This window comes from Narcine bancroftii, unplaced genomic scaffold (genome assembly GCF_036971445.1).
Source record: "Narcine bancroftii isolate sNarBan1 unplaced genomic scaffold, sNarBan1.hap1 Scaffold_160, whole genome shotgun sequence".
Lineage (NCBI taxonomy): Eukaryota > Metazoa > Chordata > Chondrichthyes > Torpediniformes > Narcinidae > Narcine > Narcine bancroftii.
In genome coordinates, this window is record NW_027211895.1 from 9704576 (window position 1) to 9723211 (window position 18636).

Genomic DNA, 18636 nt, shown 5'->3' on the forward strand with positions numbered 1-18636 from the left:
ATCAGAGGCGGGGAATCAGAGCTGGGGAATCAGAGGTGTGGAATCAAAGTTGGGGAATCAGAGGCGGGGACTTAGATATGGGGAAACAGAGGCGGGGAATCAGAGGCGGGGAAACAGAGGCGGGGAATCAGATATGGGGAATCAGAGGTGGGGAATCAGAGGCAGGGAATTAGATTTGCAGAATCAGAGATGGGGAATCAGAAGCAGGGAATCATAGGCCGGGAATCAGAGGCCGGAATCAGATGCCGGGAATAAGAGGCCGGGAATCAGAGGTGGGGAATCAGAGTCCGGGAATCAGAGATGGGGAATCAGAGGCAGGGAATGAGATATGGGGAATCAGAGGCGGGGAATCAGAGGCGGGGAAACAGAGGCGAGGAATCAGATATGGGGAATCAGAGGTGGCGAATCAAAGGCGGTGAATCAGAGATGGGGAATCAGAGGCGGGGAATCAGAGGCAGGGAATCAAACACAGGGAATCAGAGGCGGGGAATCAGAGCTGGGGAATCAGAGGCGGGGAATCAGAGTTGGGGAATCAGAGGCGGGGAATCAGAGCTGCGGAATCAGAGGTGGGGATCAGAGTCGGGGAATCAGAGGCAGGGAATCAGATGTGCGGAATCAGAGATGGGGAATCAGAGGTAGGGAATCAGAGGCTGTGAATCATAGATGGGGAATCTGAGGCGGGGAATCAGAGGCAAGAAATCAGACACGGGGTTTCAGAGGCTGGGAATCAGACAGGGGAATCAAAGGCGGGGAATCAGAGCTGGGGAATCAGAGGCAGGGAATCAGAGTTGGGGATTCAGAAGCGGGGAATCAGATATGGGGAAACAGAGGCGGGGAATCAGAGTCGGGCAAACAGAGGCGGGGAATTAGATATGGGGAATCAGAGGTGGGGAATCAGAGGTGGTGAATCAGAGATGGGGAATCACAGGCGGGGAATCAGAGGCAGGGAATAGAACCCGGGGAATCAGAGGCAGGGAATCAGAGTTGGGGCATCAGAGGTTGGGAATTAGATATGGGGAAACAGAGGCGGGGAATCAGAGGCGGGGAAACAGAGGCGGGAAATCAGATATGGGGAATCAGAGGTGGGGAATCAGAGGCAGGGAATCAGATGTGCGGAATCAGAGATGGGGAATCAGAGGCAGGGAATCAGAATCAGAAGCGGGGAATCAGAGGCCGGGAAACAGAGGCGGGGAATCAGATATGGGGAATCAGAGGTGGGGAATCAGTGGCAGGGAATTAAATTTGCGGAATCAGAGATGGGGAATCAGAAGCAGGGAATCAGAGGCAGTGAATAAGAGGCCGGAATCAGATGCCGGGAATAAGAGGCCGGGAATCAGAGGTGGGGAATCAGAGTCCGGGAATCAGAGATGGGGAATCAGAGGCGGGGAATGAGATATGGGGAATCAGAGGCGGGGAATCATAGGCGGGGAAACAGAGGCGAGGAATCAGATATGGGGAATCAGAGGTTGCGAATCAAAGGCGATGAATCAGAGATGGGGAATCAGAGGCGTGGAATCAGAGGCAGGGAATCAAACACGGGGAATCAGAGGCGGGGAATCAGAGCTGGGGAATCAGAGGTGGGGAATCAGAGTTGGGGAATCAGAGGCGGGGAATCAGAGCTGGGGAATCAGAGGTGGGGATCAGAGTCGGGGAATCAGAGGCAGGGAATCAGATGTGCGGAATCAGAGATGGGGAATCAGAGGTGGGGAATCAGAGGCTGTGAATCAGAGATGGGGAATCAGAGGCGGGGAATCAGAGGCAAGAAATCACACACGGGGTTTCAGAGGCTGGGAATCAGACGGGGGAATCAAAGGCGGGGAATCAGAGCTGGGGAATCAGAGGCAGGGAATCAGAGTTGGGGATTCAGAGGCGGGGAATCAGATATGGGGAAACAGAGGCGGGGAATCAGAGGCGGGCAAACAGAGGCGGGGAATTAGATATGGGGAATCAGAGGTGGGGAATCAGAGGTGGTGAATCAGAGATGGGGAATCACAGGCGGGGAATCAGAGGCAGGGAATAGAACGCGGGGAATCAGAGGCAGGGAATCAGAGTTGGGGCATCAGAGGTTGGGAATTAGATATGGGGAAACAGGCGGGGAATCAGAGGCGGGGAAACAGAGGCGGGAAATCAGATATGGGGAATCAGAGGTGGGGAATCAGAGGCAGGGAATCAGATGTGCGGAATCAGAGATGGGGAATCAGAGGCACGGAATCAGAATCAGAAGCGGGTAATCAGAGGCCGGGAATCAGATGCTGGGAATAAGAGGCCGGGAATCAGAGGTGGGGAATCAGAGGCGGGGAATGAGATATGGAGAATCAGAGGCGGGGAATCAGAGGCGGGGAAACAGAGGTGGGGAATCAGATATGTGGAATCAGAGGTGGCGAATCAAAGGCGGTGAATCAGAGATGGGGAATCAGAGGCGGGGAATCAGAGGCAGGGAATCAAACACGGGAAATCAGAGGCGGGGAATCAGAGCTGGGGAATCAGAGGCGGGGAATCAGAGTTGGGGAATCAGAGGCAGGGAATCAGATATGGGGAAACAGGTGCAGGGAATCAGAGGGGGGGAAACAGAGGCGGGGAATCAGATATGGGGAATCAGAGGTGTGGAATCAGAGGTTGGGAATCAGAGGCAGGGAATCAGAGGCGGGGAATCAAACACGGGGAATCAGAGCTGGGGAATCAGAGGCGGGGAATTAGAGTTGGGGAATCAGAGGAGGGGAATCAGAGGCAGGGAAACAGAGGCAGGGAATCAGATATGGGGAATCAGAGGTGGGGAATCAGAGGTTGGGAATCAGAGGCAGGGAATCAGACGCGGGGAATCAGAGGCGGGATATCAGAGGCAGGGAATCAGATGTGCGGAATTGGGGATGGGGAATCAGAGGCAGGGAATCAGAGGCGGGGAATCAGAGGCGGGGAATCAGAGGCCGGGAATCAGATATGGGGAAACAGAGGTGGGGAATCAGAGGCGGGGAAACAGAGGCGGGGATTCAGATATGGGGAATCAGAGGTGGGGAATCAGAGGTTGGGAATCAGAGGCAGGGAATCAGAGTCTTGGAATCAGATGCAGGGAATCAGATGCGGGGAATCAGAGGCGGGGAATCAGAGCTGGGGAATCAGAGGTGGGGAATCAGAGTTGGGGAATCAGAGGCGGGGACTTAGATATTGGGAAACAGAGGCGGGGAATCAGAGGCGGGGAATCAGAGGCAGGGAATCAGATGTGCGGAATCAGAGATGGGGAATCAGAGGCAGGGAATCAGAATCAGAAGCAGGGAATAAGAGGCCGGGGATCAGAGGCCGGAATCAGATGCCGGGAATAAGAGGCCGGGAATCAGAGGTGGGGAATCAGAGTCCGGGAATCAGAGATGGGGATTCAGAGGCGGGGAATGAGATATGGGGAATCAGAGGCGGGGAATCAGAGGCGGGGAAACAGAGGCGGGTAATCAGATATGGGGAATCAGAGGTGGCGAATCAAAGGCGGTGAATCGGAGATGGGGAATCAGAGGCCGGGAATCAGAGGCAGGGAATCAAACACGGGGAATCAGAGGCGGGGAATCAGAGCTGGGGAATCAGAGGCGGGGAATCAGAGTTGGGGAATCAGAAGCGGGGAATCAGAATTGGGGAATCAGAGATGGGGAATCAGAGGCGAGGAATCAGAGCTGGGGAATCAGAGGCGGGGAATCAGAATTGGGGAATCAGAGATGGGGAATCAGAGATGGGGAATCAGAGGCGGGGAATCAGACGCGGGGAATCAGAGGTGGTGAATCAGAGCTGGGGAATCAGAGGCAGGGGATCAAACACGGGGAATCAGAGGCGGGGAATCAGAGCTGGGGAATCAGAGGCGGGGAATCAGAGTTGGGGAATCAGAGGCGGGGAATCAGAGCTGGGGAATCAGAGGTGGGGAATCAGAGTCGGGGAATCAGAGGCAGGGAATCGGATGTGCGGAATCAGAGATGGGGAATCAGAGGTGGGGAATCAGAGGCGGTGAATCTGAGATGGGGAATCAGAGGCGGGGAATCAGAGGCAGGTTATCAGACACGGGGATTCAGAGGCTGGGAATCAGACGGGGGGAATCAAAGGCGGGGAATGAAGCTGGGAAATCAGAGGCAGGGAATCAGAGTTGGGGATTCAGAGGCGGGGAATCAGATATGGGGAAACAGAGGCGGGGAATCAGAGGCGGGCAAACAGAGGCGGGGAATTAGATATGGGGAATCAGTGGTGGGGAATCAGAGGTGGTGAATCAGAGATGGGGAATAACAGGCGGGGAATCAGAGGCAGGGAATAGAACGCGGGGAATCAGAGGCAGGGAATCAGAGCTGGGGAATAAGAGGAGGGGAATCATAGTTGGGAATCAGAGGCGGGGAATCAGATATGGGGAAACAGAGGCGGGGAATCAGAGGCGGGCAAACAGAGGCGGGGAATTAGATATGGGGAATCAGTGGTGGGGAATCAGAGGTGGTGAATCAGAGATGGGGAATCACAGGCGGGGAATCAGAGGCAGGGAATAGAACGCGGGGAATCAGAGGCAGGGAATCAGAGCTGGGGAATAAGAGGAGGGGAATCATAGTTGGGAATCAGAGGCGGGGAATCAGATATGGGGAAACAGAGGCGGGGAATCAGGGGCGGGGAAACAGAGGCGGGGAATCAGATATTGGGAATCGGATGTGGAGAATCAGAGGCGGAGAATCTGAGCTGGGGAATCAGAGGCGGGGAATCAGAGTTGGGGCATCAGAGGTGGGGAATTAGATATGGGGAAACAGAGGCGGGGAATCAGATGTGCGGAATCAGAGGCGGGGAATCAGAGGCAGGGAATCAGAATCAGAAGCGGGGAGTCAGAGGCCGGGAATCAGAGGCCTGGAATCAGATGCTGGGAATAAGAGGCCGGGAATCAGAGGTGGGGAATCAGAGTACGGGAATCAGAGATGGGGAGTCAGAGGCGGGGAATGAGATATGGAGAATCAGAGGCGGGGAATCAGAGGTGGGGAAACAGAGGTGGGGAATCAGATATGGGGAATCAGAGGTGGCGAATCAAATGCGGTGAATCAGAGATGGGGAATCAGAGGCGGGGAATCAGAGGCAGGGAATCAAACACGGGGAATCAGAGGCGGGGAATCAGAGCTGGGGAATCAGAGGCTGGGAATCAAAGTTGGGGAATCAGAGGCAGGGAATCAGAGGTCGGGAATCAGAGGCCGGAATCAGATGCCGGGAATAAGAGGCCAGGAATCAAAGGCGATGAATCAGAGATGGGGAATCAGAGGCGGGGAATCAGAGGCAGGGAATCAAACACGGGGAATCAGAGGCGGGGAATCAGTGCTGGGGAATCAGAGGTGGGGATCAGAGTCGGGGAATCAGAGGCAGGGAATCAGATGTGCGGAATCAGAGGTGGGGAATCAGAGGTTGGGAATCAGAGGCAGGGAATCAGAGGCTTGGAATCAGATGCAGGGAATCAGATGCGGGGAATCAGAGGCGGGGAATCAGAGCTGGGGAATCAGAGGTGGGGAATCAGAGTTGGGGAATCAGAGGCGGGGACTTAGATATTGGGAAACAGAGGCGGGGAATCAGAGGCGGGGAATCAGAGGCAGGGAATCAGATGTGCGGAATCAGAGATGGGGAATCAGAGGCAGGGAATCAGAATCAGAAGCAGGGAATCAGAGACAGGGAATCAGAGGCCGGAATCAGATGCCGGGAATAAGAGGCCGGGAATCAGAGGTGGGGAATCAGAGTCCGGGAATCAGAGATGGGGATTCAGAGGCGGGGAATGAGATATGGGGAATCAGAGGCGGGGAATCAGAGGCGGGGAAACAGAGGCGGGGAATCAGATATGGGGAATCAGAGGTGGCGAATCAAAGGCGGTGAATCAGAAATGGGGAATCAGAGGCCGGGAATCAGAGGCAGGGAATCAAACACGGAAAATCAGAGGCGGGGAATCAGAGCTGGGGAATCAGAGGCGGGGAATCAGAGGCGGGGAAACAGAGGCGAGGTATCAGATATGGGGAATCAGAGGTGGCGAATCAAAGGCGGTGAATCAGAAATGGGGAATCAGAGGCGGGGAATCAGAGGCAGGGAATCAAACACGGGGAATCAGAGGCGGGGAATCAGAGCTGGGGAATCAGAGGCGGGGAATCAGAGTTGGGGAATCAGAGGCGGGGAATCAGAGCTTGGGAATCAGAGGTGGGGATCAGAGTCGGGGAATCAGAGGCAGGGAATCAGATGTGCGGAATCCGAGATGGGGAATCAGAGGTGGGGAATCAGAGGCTGTGAATCAGAGATGGGGAATCAGAGGCGGGGAATCAGAGGCAGGAAATCAGACACGGGGATTCAGAGGCTGGGAATCAGACGGGGGGAATCAAAGGCGGGGAATCAGAGCTGGGGAATCAGAGGCAGGGAATCAGAGTTGGGGATTCAGAGGCGGGGAATCAGATATGGGGAAACAGAGGCGGGGAATCAGAGGCGGGCAAACAGAGGTGGGGAATTAGATATGGGGAATCAGAGGTGGTGAATCAGAGATGGGGAATCACAGGCGGGGAATCAGAGGCAGGGAATCAGAGTTGGGGCATCAGAGGTTGGGAATTAGGTATGGGGAAACAGAGGCGGGGAATCAGAGGCGGGGAAACAGAGGCGGGAAATCAGATATGGGGAATCAGAGGTGGGGAATCAGAGGCAGGGAATCAGATGTGCGGAATCAGAGATGGGGAATCAGAGGCAGCGAATCAGAATCAGAAGCGGGGAATCAGAGGCCGGGAATCAGAGGCCGGGAATCAGATGCTGGGAATAAGAGGCCGGGAATAAGAGGTGAGGAATCAGAGTCCGGGAATCAGAGATGGGGATTCAGAGGCGGGGAATGAGATATGGAGAATCAGAGGCGGGGAATCAGAGGCGGGGAAACAGAGGTGGGGAATCAGATATGTGGAATCAGAGGTGGCGAATCAAAGGCGGTGAATCAGAGATGGGGAATCAGAGGCGGGGAATCAGAGGCAGGGAATCAAACACGGGAAATCAGAGGCGGGGAATCAGAGCTGGGGAATCAGAGGCGGGGAATCAGAGTTGGGGAATCAGAGGCAGGGAATCAGATATGGGGAAACAAGGGCAGGGAATCAGAGGCGGGGAATCAGATATGGGGAATCAGAGGTGTGGAATCAGAGGTTGGGAATCAGAGGCAGGGAATCAGAGGCGGCGAAACAGAGGCGGGGAATCAGATATGGGGAATCAGAGGTGGCGAATCAAAGGCGGTGAAACAGAGATGGGGAATCAGGGCAGGGAATCAGAGGCAGGGAATCAAACACGGGGAATCAGAGCTGGGGAATCAGAGGCGGGGAATTAGAGTTGGGGAATCAGAGGAGGGGAATCAGAGGCGGGGAAACAGAGGCGGGGAATCAGATATGGGGAATCAGAGGTGGGGAATCAGAGGTTGGGAATCAGAGGCAGGGAATCAGAGGCGGGGAATAAGAGGCAGGGAATCAGATGTGCGGAATCGGAGATGGGTAATCAGAGGTAGGGAATCAGAGGTGGGGAATCAGAGGCGGGGAAGAAGAGGCCGGGAATCAGATATGGGGAAACAGAGGTTGGGAATCAGAGGCGGGGAAACAGAGGCGGGGAATCAGATATGGGGAATCAGAGGTGGGGAATCAGAGGTTGGGAATCAGGGGCATGGAATCAGAGGCTTGGAATCAGATGCAGGGAATCAGATGCGGGGAATCAGAGGCGGGGAATCAGAGCTGGGGAATCAGAGGTGGGGAATCAGAGTTGGGGAATCAGAGGTGGGGACTTAGATATTGGGAAACAAAGGCGGGGAATCAGAGGCGGGGAAACAGAGGCGGGGAGTCAGATATGGGGAATCAGAGGTGGGGAATCAGAGGCAGGGAATCAGATGTGCGGAATCAGAGATGGGGAATCAGAGGCAGGGAATCAGAATCAGAAACAGGGAATCAGAGGCCGGGAATCAGAGGCCGGAATCAGATGCCGGGAATAAGAGGCCGGGAATCAGAGGTGGGGAATCAGAGTCCGGGAATCAGAGATGGGGATTCAGAGGCGGGGAATGAGATATGGGGAATCAGAGGCGGGGAATCAGAGGCGGGGAAACAGATGCGGGGAATCAGATATGGGGTATCAGAGGTGGCGAATCAAAGGCGGTGAATCAGAGATGGGGAATCAGAGGCCGGGAATCAGAGGCAGGGAATCAAACACGGGGAATCAGAGGCGGGGAATCAGAGCTGGGGAATCAGAGGCGGGTAATCAGAGTTGGGGAATCAGAGGCGGGGAAGCAGAGGCAGGGAATCAGATGCGGGGATTCAGAGGCGGGGAATCATAGTTGGGAATCAGAGGCGGATAATCAGATATGGGGAAACAGAGGCGGGGAATCAGGGGCGGGGAAAGAGAGGCGGGGAATCAGATATGGGGAATCGGATGCAGGGAATCAGAGGCGGGGAATCAGAGCTGGGGAATCAGAGGCGGGGAATCAGAGTTGGGGCATCAGAGGTGGGGAATTAGATAAGCGGAAACAGAGGCGGGGAATCAGAGGCGTGGAAACAGAGGCGGGGAATCAGATATGGGGAATCAGAGGTGGGGAATCAGAGGCAGGTAATCAGATGTGCGGAATCAGAGATGGGGAATCAGAGGCAGGGAATCAGAATCAGAAGCGGGGAGTCAGAGGCCGGGAATCAGAGGCCTGGAATCAGATGCTGGGAATAAGAGGCCGGGAATCAGAGGCGGGGAATCAGAGTTGGGGAATCAGAGGCGGGGAATCAGAGCTGGGGAATCAGAGGTGGGGATCAGAGTCGGGGAATCAGAGGGAGGGAATCAGATGTGCGGAATCAGAGATGGGGAATCAGAGGTGGGGAATCAGAGGCTGTGAATCAGAGATGGGGAATCAGAGGCGGGGAATCAGAGGCAAGAAATCAGACACGGGGTTTCAGAGGCTGGGAATCAGACGGGGGAATCAAAGGCGGGGAATCAGAGCTGGGGAATCAGAGGCAGGGAATCAGAGTTGGGGATTCAGAGGCGGGGAATCAGATATGGGGAAACAGAGGCGGGGAATCAGAGGCGGGCAAACAGAGGCGGGGAATTAGATATGGGGAATCAGAGGTGGGGAATCAGAGGTGGTGAATCAGAGATGGGGAATCACAGGCGGGGAATCAGAGGCAGGGAATAGAACGCGGGGAATCAGAGGCAGGGAATCAGAGTTGGGGCATCAGAGGTTGGGAATTAGATATGGGGAAACAGAGGCGGGGAATCAGAGGCGGGGAAACAGAGGCGGGAAATCAGATATGGGGAATCAGAGGTGGGGAATCAGAGGCAGGGAATCAGATGTGCGGAATCAGAGATGGGGAATCAGAGGCAGGGAATCAGAATCAGAAGCGGGGAATCAGAGGCCGGGAATCAGATGCTGGGAATAAGAGGCCGGGAATCAGAGGTGGGGAATCAGAGGCGGGGAATGAGATATGGAGAATCAGATGCGGGGAATCAGAGGCGGGGAAACAGAGGTGGGGAATCAGATATGTGGAATCAGAGGTGGCGAATCAAAGGCGGTGAATCAGAGATGGGGAATCAGAGGCGGGGAAGAAGAGGCAGGGAATCAAACACGGGAAATCAGAGGCGGGGAATCAGAGCTGGGGAATCAGAGCTGGGGAATCAGAGGCGGGGAATTAGAGTTGGGGAATCAGAGGAGGGGAATCAGAGCTTGGGAATCAGAGGCAGGGAATCAGAGGCGGGGAATCAAACACGGGGAATCAGAGCTGGGGAATCAGAGGCGGGGAATTAGAGTTGGGGAATCAGAGGAGGGGAATCAGAGGCGGGGAAACAGAGGCGGGGAATCAGATATGGGGAATCAGAGGTGGGGAATCAGAGGTTGGGAATCAGAGGCAGGGAATCAGAGGCGGGGAATCAGAGGCGGGGAATCAGAGGCAGGGAATCAGATGTGCGGAATCGGGGATGGGGAATCAGAGGCAGGGAATCAGAGGCGGGGAATCAGAGGCGGGGAATCAGAGGCCGGGAATCAGATATGGGGAATCAGAGGCAGGGAATCAGAGTCTTGGAATCAGATGCAGGGAATCAGATGCGGGGAATCAGAGGCGGGGAATCAGAGCTGGGGAATCAGAGGTGGGGAATCAGAGTTGGGGAATCAGAGGCGGGGACTTAGATATTGGGAAACAGAGGCGGGGAATCAGAGGCGGGGAATCAGAGGCAGGGAATCAGATGTGCGGAATCAGAGATGGGGAATCAGAGGCAGGGAATCAGAATCAGAAGCAGGGAATCAGAGGCCGGGGATCAGAGGCCGGAATCAGATGCCGGGAATAAGAGGCCGGGAATCAGAGGTGGGGAATCAGAGTCCGGGAATCAGAGATGGGGATTCAGAGGCGGGGAATGAGATATGGGGAATCAGAGGCGGGGAATCAGAGGCGGGGAAACAGAGGCGGGTAATCAGATATGGGGAATCAGAGTTGGCGAATCAAAGGCGGTGAATCAGAGATGGGGAATCAGAGGCCGGGAATCAGAGGCAGGGAATCAAACACGGGGAATCAGAGGCGGGGAATCAGAGCTGGGGAATCAGAGGCGGGGAATCAGAGTTGGGGAATCAGAGGCGGGGAATCAGACGCAGGGAATCAATATGGGAAATCAGAGGTGGGGAATCAGAGGTTGGGAATCAGAGGAAGGGAATCAGAGGCGAGGAATCAGAGCTGGGGAATCAGAGGCGGGGAATCAGAATTGGGGAATCAGAGATGGGGAATCAGAGATGGGGAATCAGAGGCGGGGAATCAGACGCGGGGAATCAGAGGTGGTGAATCAGAGATGTGGAATCAGAGGCGGGGAATCAGAGGCGGGGAAACAGAGGCGGGGAATCAAACACGGGGAATCAGAGGTGGGGAATCAGAGGTTGGGAATCAGAGGCAGGGAATCAGAGGCGGGGAATCAGAGGCGGGGAATGAGAGGCAGGGAATCAGATGTGCGGAATCGGAGATGGGGAATCAGAGGCAGGGAATACGAGGCGGGGAATCAGAGGCAGGGAATCAGAGGCCGGGAATCAGATATGGGGAAACAGAAGCGGGGAATCAGAGGCGGGGAAACAGAGGCTGGGAATCAGGTATGGGGAATCAGAGGTGGGGAATCAGAGGCGGGGAATCAGAGCTGGGGAATCAGAGGTGGGGAATCAAAGTTGGGGAATCAGAGGCTGGGACTTAGATATGGGGAAACAGAGGCGGGGAATCAGAGACGGGGAAACAGAGGCGGGGATTCAGATATGGGGAATCAGAGGTGGGGAATCAGAGGCAGGGAATTAGATGTGCGGAATCAGAAATGGGGAATCAGAGGCAGGGAATCAGAATCAGAAGCAGGGAATCAGAGGCCGGGAATCAGAGGCCGGAATCAGATGCCGGGAATAAGAGGTCGGGAATCAGAGGTGGGGAATCAGAGTCCGGGAATCAGAGATGGGGAATCAGAGGCGGGGAATGAGATATGGGGAATCAGAGGCTCGGAATCAGAGGCGGGGAAACAGTGGCGAGGAATCAGATATGGGGAATCAGAAGTGGCGAATTAAAGGCGGTGAATCAGAGATGGGGAATCAGAGCTGGGGAATCAGAGGCAGGGGATCAAACACGGGGAATCAGAGGCGGGGAATCAGAGCTGGGGAATCAGAGGCGGGGAATCAGAGTTGGGGAATCAGAGGCGGGGAATCAGAGCTGGGGAATCAGAGGTGGGGAATCAGAGTCGGGGAATCAGAGGCAGGGAATCGGATGTGCGGAATCAGAGATGGGGAATCAGAGGTGGGGAATCAGAGGCGGTGAATCTGAGATGGGGAATCAGAGGTGGGGAATCAGAGGCGGTGAATCTGAGACGGGGATTCAGAGGCTGGGAATCAGACGGGGGGAATCAAAGGCGGGGAATGAAGCTGGGGAATCAGAGGCAGGGAATCAGAGTTGGGGATTCAGAGGCGGGGAATCAGATATGGGGAAACAGAGGCGGGGAATCAGAGGCGGGCAAACAGAGGCGGGGAATTAGATATGGGGAATCAGTGGTGGGGAATCAGAGGTGGTGAATCAGAGATGGGGAATCACAGGCGGGGAATCAGAGGCAGGGAATAGAACGCGGGAAATCAGAGGCAGGGAATCAGAGCTGGGGAATAAGAGGCGGGGAATCATAGTTGGGAATCAGAGGCGGGGAATCAGATATGGGGAAACAGAGGCGGGGAATCAGGGGCGGGGAAACAGAGGCGAGGAATCAGATATTGGGATTCGGGTGTGGAGAATCAGAGGCGGGGATTTAGAGCTGGGGAATCAGAGGCGGGGAATCAGAGTTGGGCCATCAGAGGTGGGGAATTAGACATGGGGAAACAGAGGCGAGGAATCAGATGTGCGGAATCAGAGGCGGGGAATCAGAGGCAGGGAATCAGAATCAGAAGCGGGGAGTCAGAGGCCGGGAATCAGAGGCCTGGAATCAGATGCTGGGAATAAGAGGCCGGGAATCAGAGGTGGGGAATCAGAGTACGGGAATCAGAGATGGGGAATCAGAGGCGGGGAATGAGATATGGAGAATCAGAGGCGGGGAATCAGAGGTGGGGAAACAGAGGTGGGGAATCAGATATGGGGAATCAGAGGTGGCGAATCAAATGCGGTGAATCAGAGATGGGGAATCAGAGGCGGGGAATCAGAGGCAGGGAATCAAACACGGGGAATCAGAGGCGAGGAATCAGAGCTGGGGAATCAGAGGCTGGGAATCAAAGTTGGGGAATCAGAGGCAGGGAATCAGAGGTCGGGAATCAGAGGCCGGAATCAGATGCCGGGAATAAGAGGCCGGGAATCAAAGGCGATGAATCAGAGATGGGGAATCAGAGGCGGGGAATCAGAGGCAGGGAATCAAACACGGGGAATCAGAGGCGGGGAATCAGAGCTGGGGAATCAGAGGTGGGGATCAGAGTCGGGGAATCAGAGGCAGGGAATCAGATGTGCGGAATCAGAGGTGGGGAATCAGAGGTTGGGAATCAGAGGCAGGGAATCAGAGGCTTGGAATCAGATGCAGGGAATCAGATGCGGGGAATCAGAGGCGGGGAATCAGAGCTGGGGAGTCAGAGGTGGGGAATCAGAGTTGGGGAATCAGAGGCGGGAACTTAGATATTGGGAAACAGAGGCGGGGAATCAGAGGCGGGGAATCAGAGGCAGGGAATCAGATGTGCGGAATCAGAGATGGGGAATCAGAGGCAGGGAATCAGAATCAGAAGCAGGGAATCAGAGGCCGGGAATCAGAGGCCGGAATCAGATGCCGGGAATAAGAGGCCGGGAATCAGAGGTGGGGAATCAGAGTCCGGGAATCAGAGATGGGGATTCAGAGGCGGGGAATGAGATATGGGGAATCAGAGGCGGGGAATCAGAGGCGGGGAAACAGAGGCGGGGAATCAGATATGGGGAATCAGAGGTGGCGAATAAAAGGCGGTGAATCAGAGATGGGGAATCAGAGGCCGGGAATCAGAGGCAGGGAATCAAACACGGAAAATCAGAGGCGGGGAATCAGAGCTGGGGAATCAGAGGCGGGGAATCAGAGGCGGGGAAACAGAGGCGAGGAATAAGATATGGGGAATCAGAGGTGGCGAATCAAAGGCGGTGAATCAGAGATGGGGAATCAGAGGCGGGGAATCAGAGGCAGGGAATCAAACACGGGGAATCAGAGGCGGGGAATCAGAGCTGGGGAATCAGAGGCAGGGAATCAAAGTTGGGGAATCAGAGGCGGGGAATCAGAGCTTGGGAATCAGAGGTGGGGATCAGAGTCGGGGAATCAGAGGTAGGGAATCAGATGTGCGGAATCCGAGATTGGGAATCAGAGGTGGGGAATCAGAGGCTGTGAATCAGAGATGGGGAATCAGAGGCGGGGAATCAGAGGCAGGAAATCAGACACGGCGATTCAGAGGCTGGGAATCAGACGGGGGGAATCAAAGGCGGGGAATCAGAGCTGGGGAATCAGAGGCAGGGAATCAGAGTTGGGGATTCAGAGGCGGGGAATCAGATATGGGGAAACAGAGGCGGGGAATCAGAGGCGGGCAAACAGAGGTGGGGAATTAGATATGGGGAATCAGAGGTGGTGAATCAGAGATGGGGAATCACAGGCGGGGAATCAGAGGATGGGAATCAAACGCGGGGAATCAGAGGCAGGGAATCAGAGTTGGGGCATCAGAGGTTGGGAATTAGATATGGGGAAACAGAGGCGGGGAATCAGAGGCGGGGAAACAGAGGCGGGAAATCAGATATGGGGAATCAGAGGCAGGGAATCAGATGTGCGGAATCAGAGATGGGGAATCAGAGGCAGCGAATCAGAATCAGAAGCGGGGAATCAGAGGCCGGGAATCAGAGGCCGGGAATCAGATGCTGGGAATAAGAGGCCGGAAATCAGAGGTGAGGAATCAGAGTCCGGGAATCAGAGATGGGGATTCAGAGGCGGGGAATGAGATATGGAGAATCAGAGGCGGGGAATCAGAGGCGGGGAAACAGAGGTGGGGAATCAGATATGTGGAATCAGAGGTGGCGAATCAAAGGCGGTGAATCAGAGATGGGGAATCAGAGGCGGGGAATCAGAGGCAGGGAATCAAACACGGGAAATCAGAGGCGGGGAATCAGAGCTGGGGAATCAGAGGCGGGGAATCAGAGTTGGGGAATCAGAGGCAGGGAATCAGATATGGGGAAACAAGGGCAGGGAATCAGAGGCGGGGAAACAGAGGCGGGGAATCAGATATGGGGAATCAGAGGTGTGGAATCAGAGGTTGGGAATCAGAGGCAGGGAATCAGAGGCGGCGAAACAGAGGCGGGGAATCAGATATGGGGAATCAGAGGTGGCGAATCAAAGGCGGTGAAACAGAGATGGGGAATCAGGGCAGGGAATCAGAGGCAGGGAATCAAACACGGGGAATCAGAGCTGGGGAATCAGAGGCGGGGAATTAGAGTTGGGGAATCAGAGGAGGGGAATCAGAGGCGGGGAAACAGAGGCGGGGAATCAGATATGGGGAATCAGAGGTGGGGAATCAGAGGTTGGGAATCAGAGGCAGGGAATCAGAGGCAGGGAATTAGATGTGCGGAATCAGAAATGGGGAATCAGAGGCAGGGAATCAGAATCAGAAGCAGGGAATCAGAGGCCGGGAATCAGAGGCCGGAATCAGATGCCGGGAATAAGAGGTCGGGAATCAGAGGTGGGGAATCAGAGTCCGGGAATCAGAGATGGGGAATCAGAGGCGGGGAATGAGATATGGGGAATCAGAGGCTCGGAATCAGAGGCGGGGAAACAGTGGCGAGGAATCAGATATGGGGAATCAGAAGTGGCGAATTAAAGGCGGTGAATCAGAGATGGGGAATCAGAGCTGGGGAATCAGAGGCAGGGGATCAAACACGGGGAATCAGAGGCGGGGAATCAGAGCTGGGGAATCAGAGGCGGGGAATCAGAGTTGGGGAATCAGAGGCGGGGAATCAGAGCTGGGGAATCAGAGGTGGGGAATCAGAGTCGGGGAATCAGAGGCAGGGAATCGGATGTGCGGAATCAGAGATGGGGAATCAGAGGTGGGGAATCAGAGGCGGTGAATCTGAGATGGGGAATCAGAGGCGGGGAATCAGAGGCAGGTTATCAGACACGGGGATTCAGAGGCTGGGAATCAGACGGGGGGAATCAAAGGCGGGGAATGAAGCTGGGGAATCAGAGGCAGGGAATCAGAGTTGGGGATTCAGAGGCGGGGAATCAGATATGGGGAAACAGAGGCGGGGAATCAGAGGCGGGCAAACAGAGGCGGGGAATTAGATATGGGGAATCAGTGGTGGGGAATCAGAGGTGGTGAATCAGAGATGGGGAATCACAGGCGGGGAATCAGAGGCAGGGAATAGAACGCGGGGAATCAGAGGCAGGGAATCAGAGCTGGGGAATAAGAGGCGGGGAATCATAGTTGGGAATCAGAGGCGGGGAATCAGATATGGGGAAACAGAGGCGGGGAATCAGGGGCGGGGAAACAGAGGCGAGGAATCAGATATTGGGATTCGGGTGTGGAGAATCAGAGGCGGGGATTTAGAGCTGGGGAATCAGAGGCGGGGAATCAGAGTTGGGGCATCAGAGGTGGGGAATTAGACATGGGGAAACAGAGGCGAGGAATCAGATGTGCGGAATCTGAGGCGGGGAATCAGAGGCAGGGAATCAGAATCAGAAGCGGGGAGTCAGAGGCCGGGAATCAGAGGCCTGGAATCAGATGCTGGGAATAAGAGGCCGGGAATCAGAGGTGGGGAATCAGAGTACGGGAATCAGAGATGGGGAATCAGAGGCGGGGAATGAGATATGGAGAATCAGAGGCGGGGAATCAGAGGTGGGGAAACAGAGGTGGGGAATCAGATATGGGGAATCAGAGGTGGCGAATCAAATGCGGTGAATCAGAGATGGGGAATCAGAGGCGGGGAATCAGAGGCAGGGAATCAAACACGGGGAATCAGAGGCGAGGAATCAGAGCTGGGGAATCAGAGGCTGGGAATCAAAGTTGGGGAATCAGAGGCAGGGAATCAGAGGTCGGGAATCAGAGGCCGGAATCAGATGCCGGGAATAAGAGGCCGGGAATCAAAGGCGATGAATCAGAGATGGGGAATCAGAGGCGGGGAATCAGAGGCAGGGAATCAAACACGGGGAATCAGAGGCGGGGAATCAGAGCTGGGGAATCAGAGGTGGGGATCAGAGTCGGGGAATCAGAGGCAGGGAATCAGATGTGCGGAATCAGAGGTGGGGAATCAGAGGTTGGGAATCAGAGGCAGGGAATCAGAGGCTTGGAATCAGATGCAGGGAATCAGATGCGGGGAATCAGAGGCGGGGAATCAGAGCTGGGGAGTCAGAGGTGGGGAATCAGAGTTGGGGAATCAGAGGCGGGAACTTAGATATTGGGAAACAGAGGCGGGGAATCAGAGGCGGGGAATCAGAGGCAGGGAATCAGATGTGCGGAATCAGAGATGGGGAATCAGAGGCAGGGAATCAGAATCAGAAGCAGGGAATCAGAGGCCGGGAATCAGAGGCCGGAATCAGATGCCGGGAATAAGAGGCCGGGAATCAGAGGTGGGGAATCAGAGTCCGGGAATCAGAGATGGGGATTCAGAGGCGGGGAATGAGATATGGGGAATCAGAGGCGGGGAATCAGAGGCGGGGAAACAGAGGCGGGGAATCAGATATGGGGAATCAGAGGTGGCGAATAAAAGGCGGTGAATCAGAGATGGGGAATCAGAGGCCGGGAATCAGAGGCAGGGAATCAAACACGGAAAATCAGAGGCGGGGAATCAGAGCTGGGGAATCAGAGGCGGGGAATCAGAGGCGGGGAAACAGAGGCGAGGAATAAGATATGGGGAATCAGAGGTGGCGAATCAAAGGCGGTGAATCAGAGATGGGGAATCAGAGGCGGGGAATCAGAGGCAGGGAATCAAACACGGGGAATCAGAGGCGGGGAATCAGAGCTGGGGAATCAGAGGCGGGGAATCAAAGTTGGGGAATCAGAGGCGGGGAATCAGAGCTTGGGAATCAGAGGTGGGGATCAGAGTCGGGGAATCAGAGGTAGGGAATCAGATGTGCGGAATCCGAGATTGGGAATCAGAGGTGGGGAATCAGAGGCTGTGAATCAGAGATGGGGAATCAGAGGCGGGGAATCAGAGGCAGGAAATCAGACACGGCGATTCAGAGGCTGGGAATCAGACGGGGGGAATCAAAGGCGGGGAATCAGAGCTGGGGAATCAGAGGCAGGGAATCAGAGTTGGGGATTCAGAGGCGGGGAATCAGATATGGGGAAACAGAGGCGGGGAATCAGAGGCGGGCAAACAGAGGTGGGGAATTAGATATGGGGAATCAGAGGTGGTGAATCAGAGATGGGGAATCACAGGCGGGGAATCAGAGGATGGGAATCAAACGCGGGGAATCAGAGGCAGGGAATCAGAGTTGGGGCATCAGAGGTTGGGAATTAGATATGGGGAAACAGAGGCGGGGAATCAGAGGCGGGGAAACAGAGGCGGGAAATCAGATATGGGGAATCAGAGGCAGGGAATCAGATGTGCGGAATCAGAGATGGGGAATCAGAGGCAGCGAATCAGAATCAGAAGCGGGGAATCAGAGGCCGGGAATCAGAGGCCGGGAATCAGATGCTGGGAATAAGAGGCCGGAAATCAGAGGTGAGGAATCAGAGTCCGGGAATCAGAGATGGGGATTCAGAGGCGGGGAATGAGATATGGAGAATCAGAGGCGGGGAATCAGAGGCGGGGAAACAGAGGTGGGGAATCAGATATGTGGAATCAGAGGTGGCGAATCAAAGGCGGTGAATCAGAGATGGGGAATCAGAGGCGGGGAATCAGAGGCAGGGAATCAAACACGGGAAATCAGAGGCGGGGAATCAGAGCTGGGGAATCAGAGGCGGGGAATCAGAGTTGGGGAATCAGAGGCAGGGAATCAGATATGGGGAAACAAGGGCAGGGAATCAGAGGCGGGGAAACAGAGGCGGGGAATCAGATATGGGGAATCAGAGGTGTGGAATCAGAGGTTGGGAATCAGAGGCAGGGAATCAGAGGCGGCGAAACAGAGGCGGGGAATCAGATATGGGGAATCAGAGGTGGCGAATCAAAGGCGGTGAAACAGAGATGGGGAATCAGGGCAGGGAATCAGAGGCAGGGAATC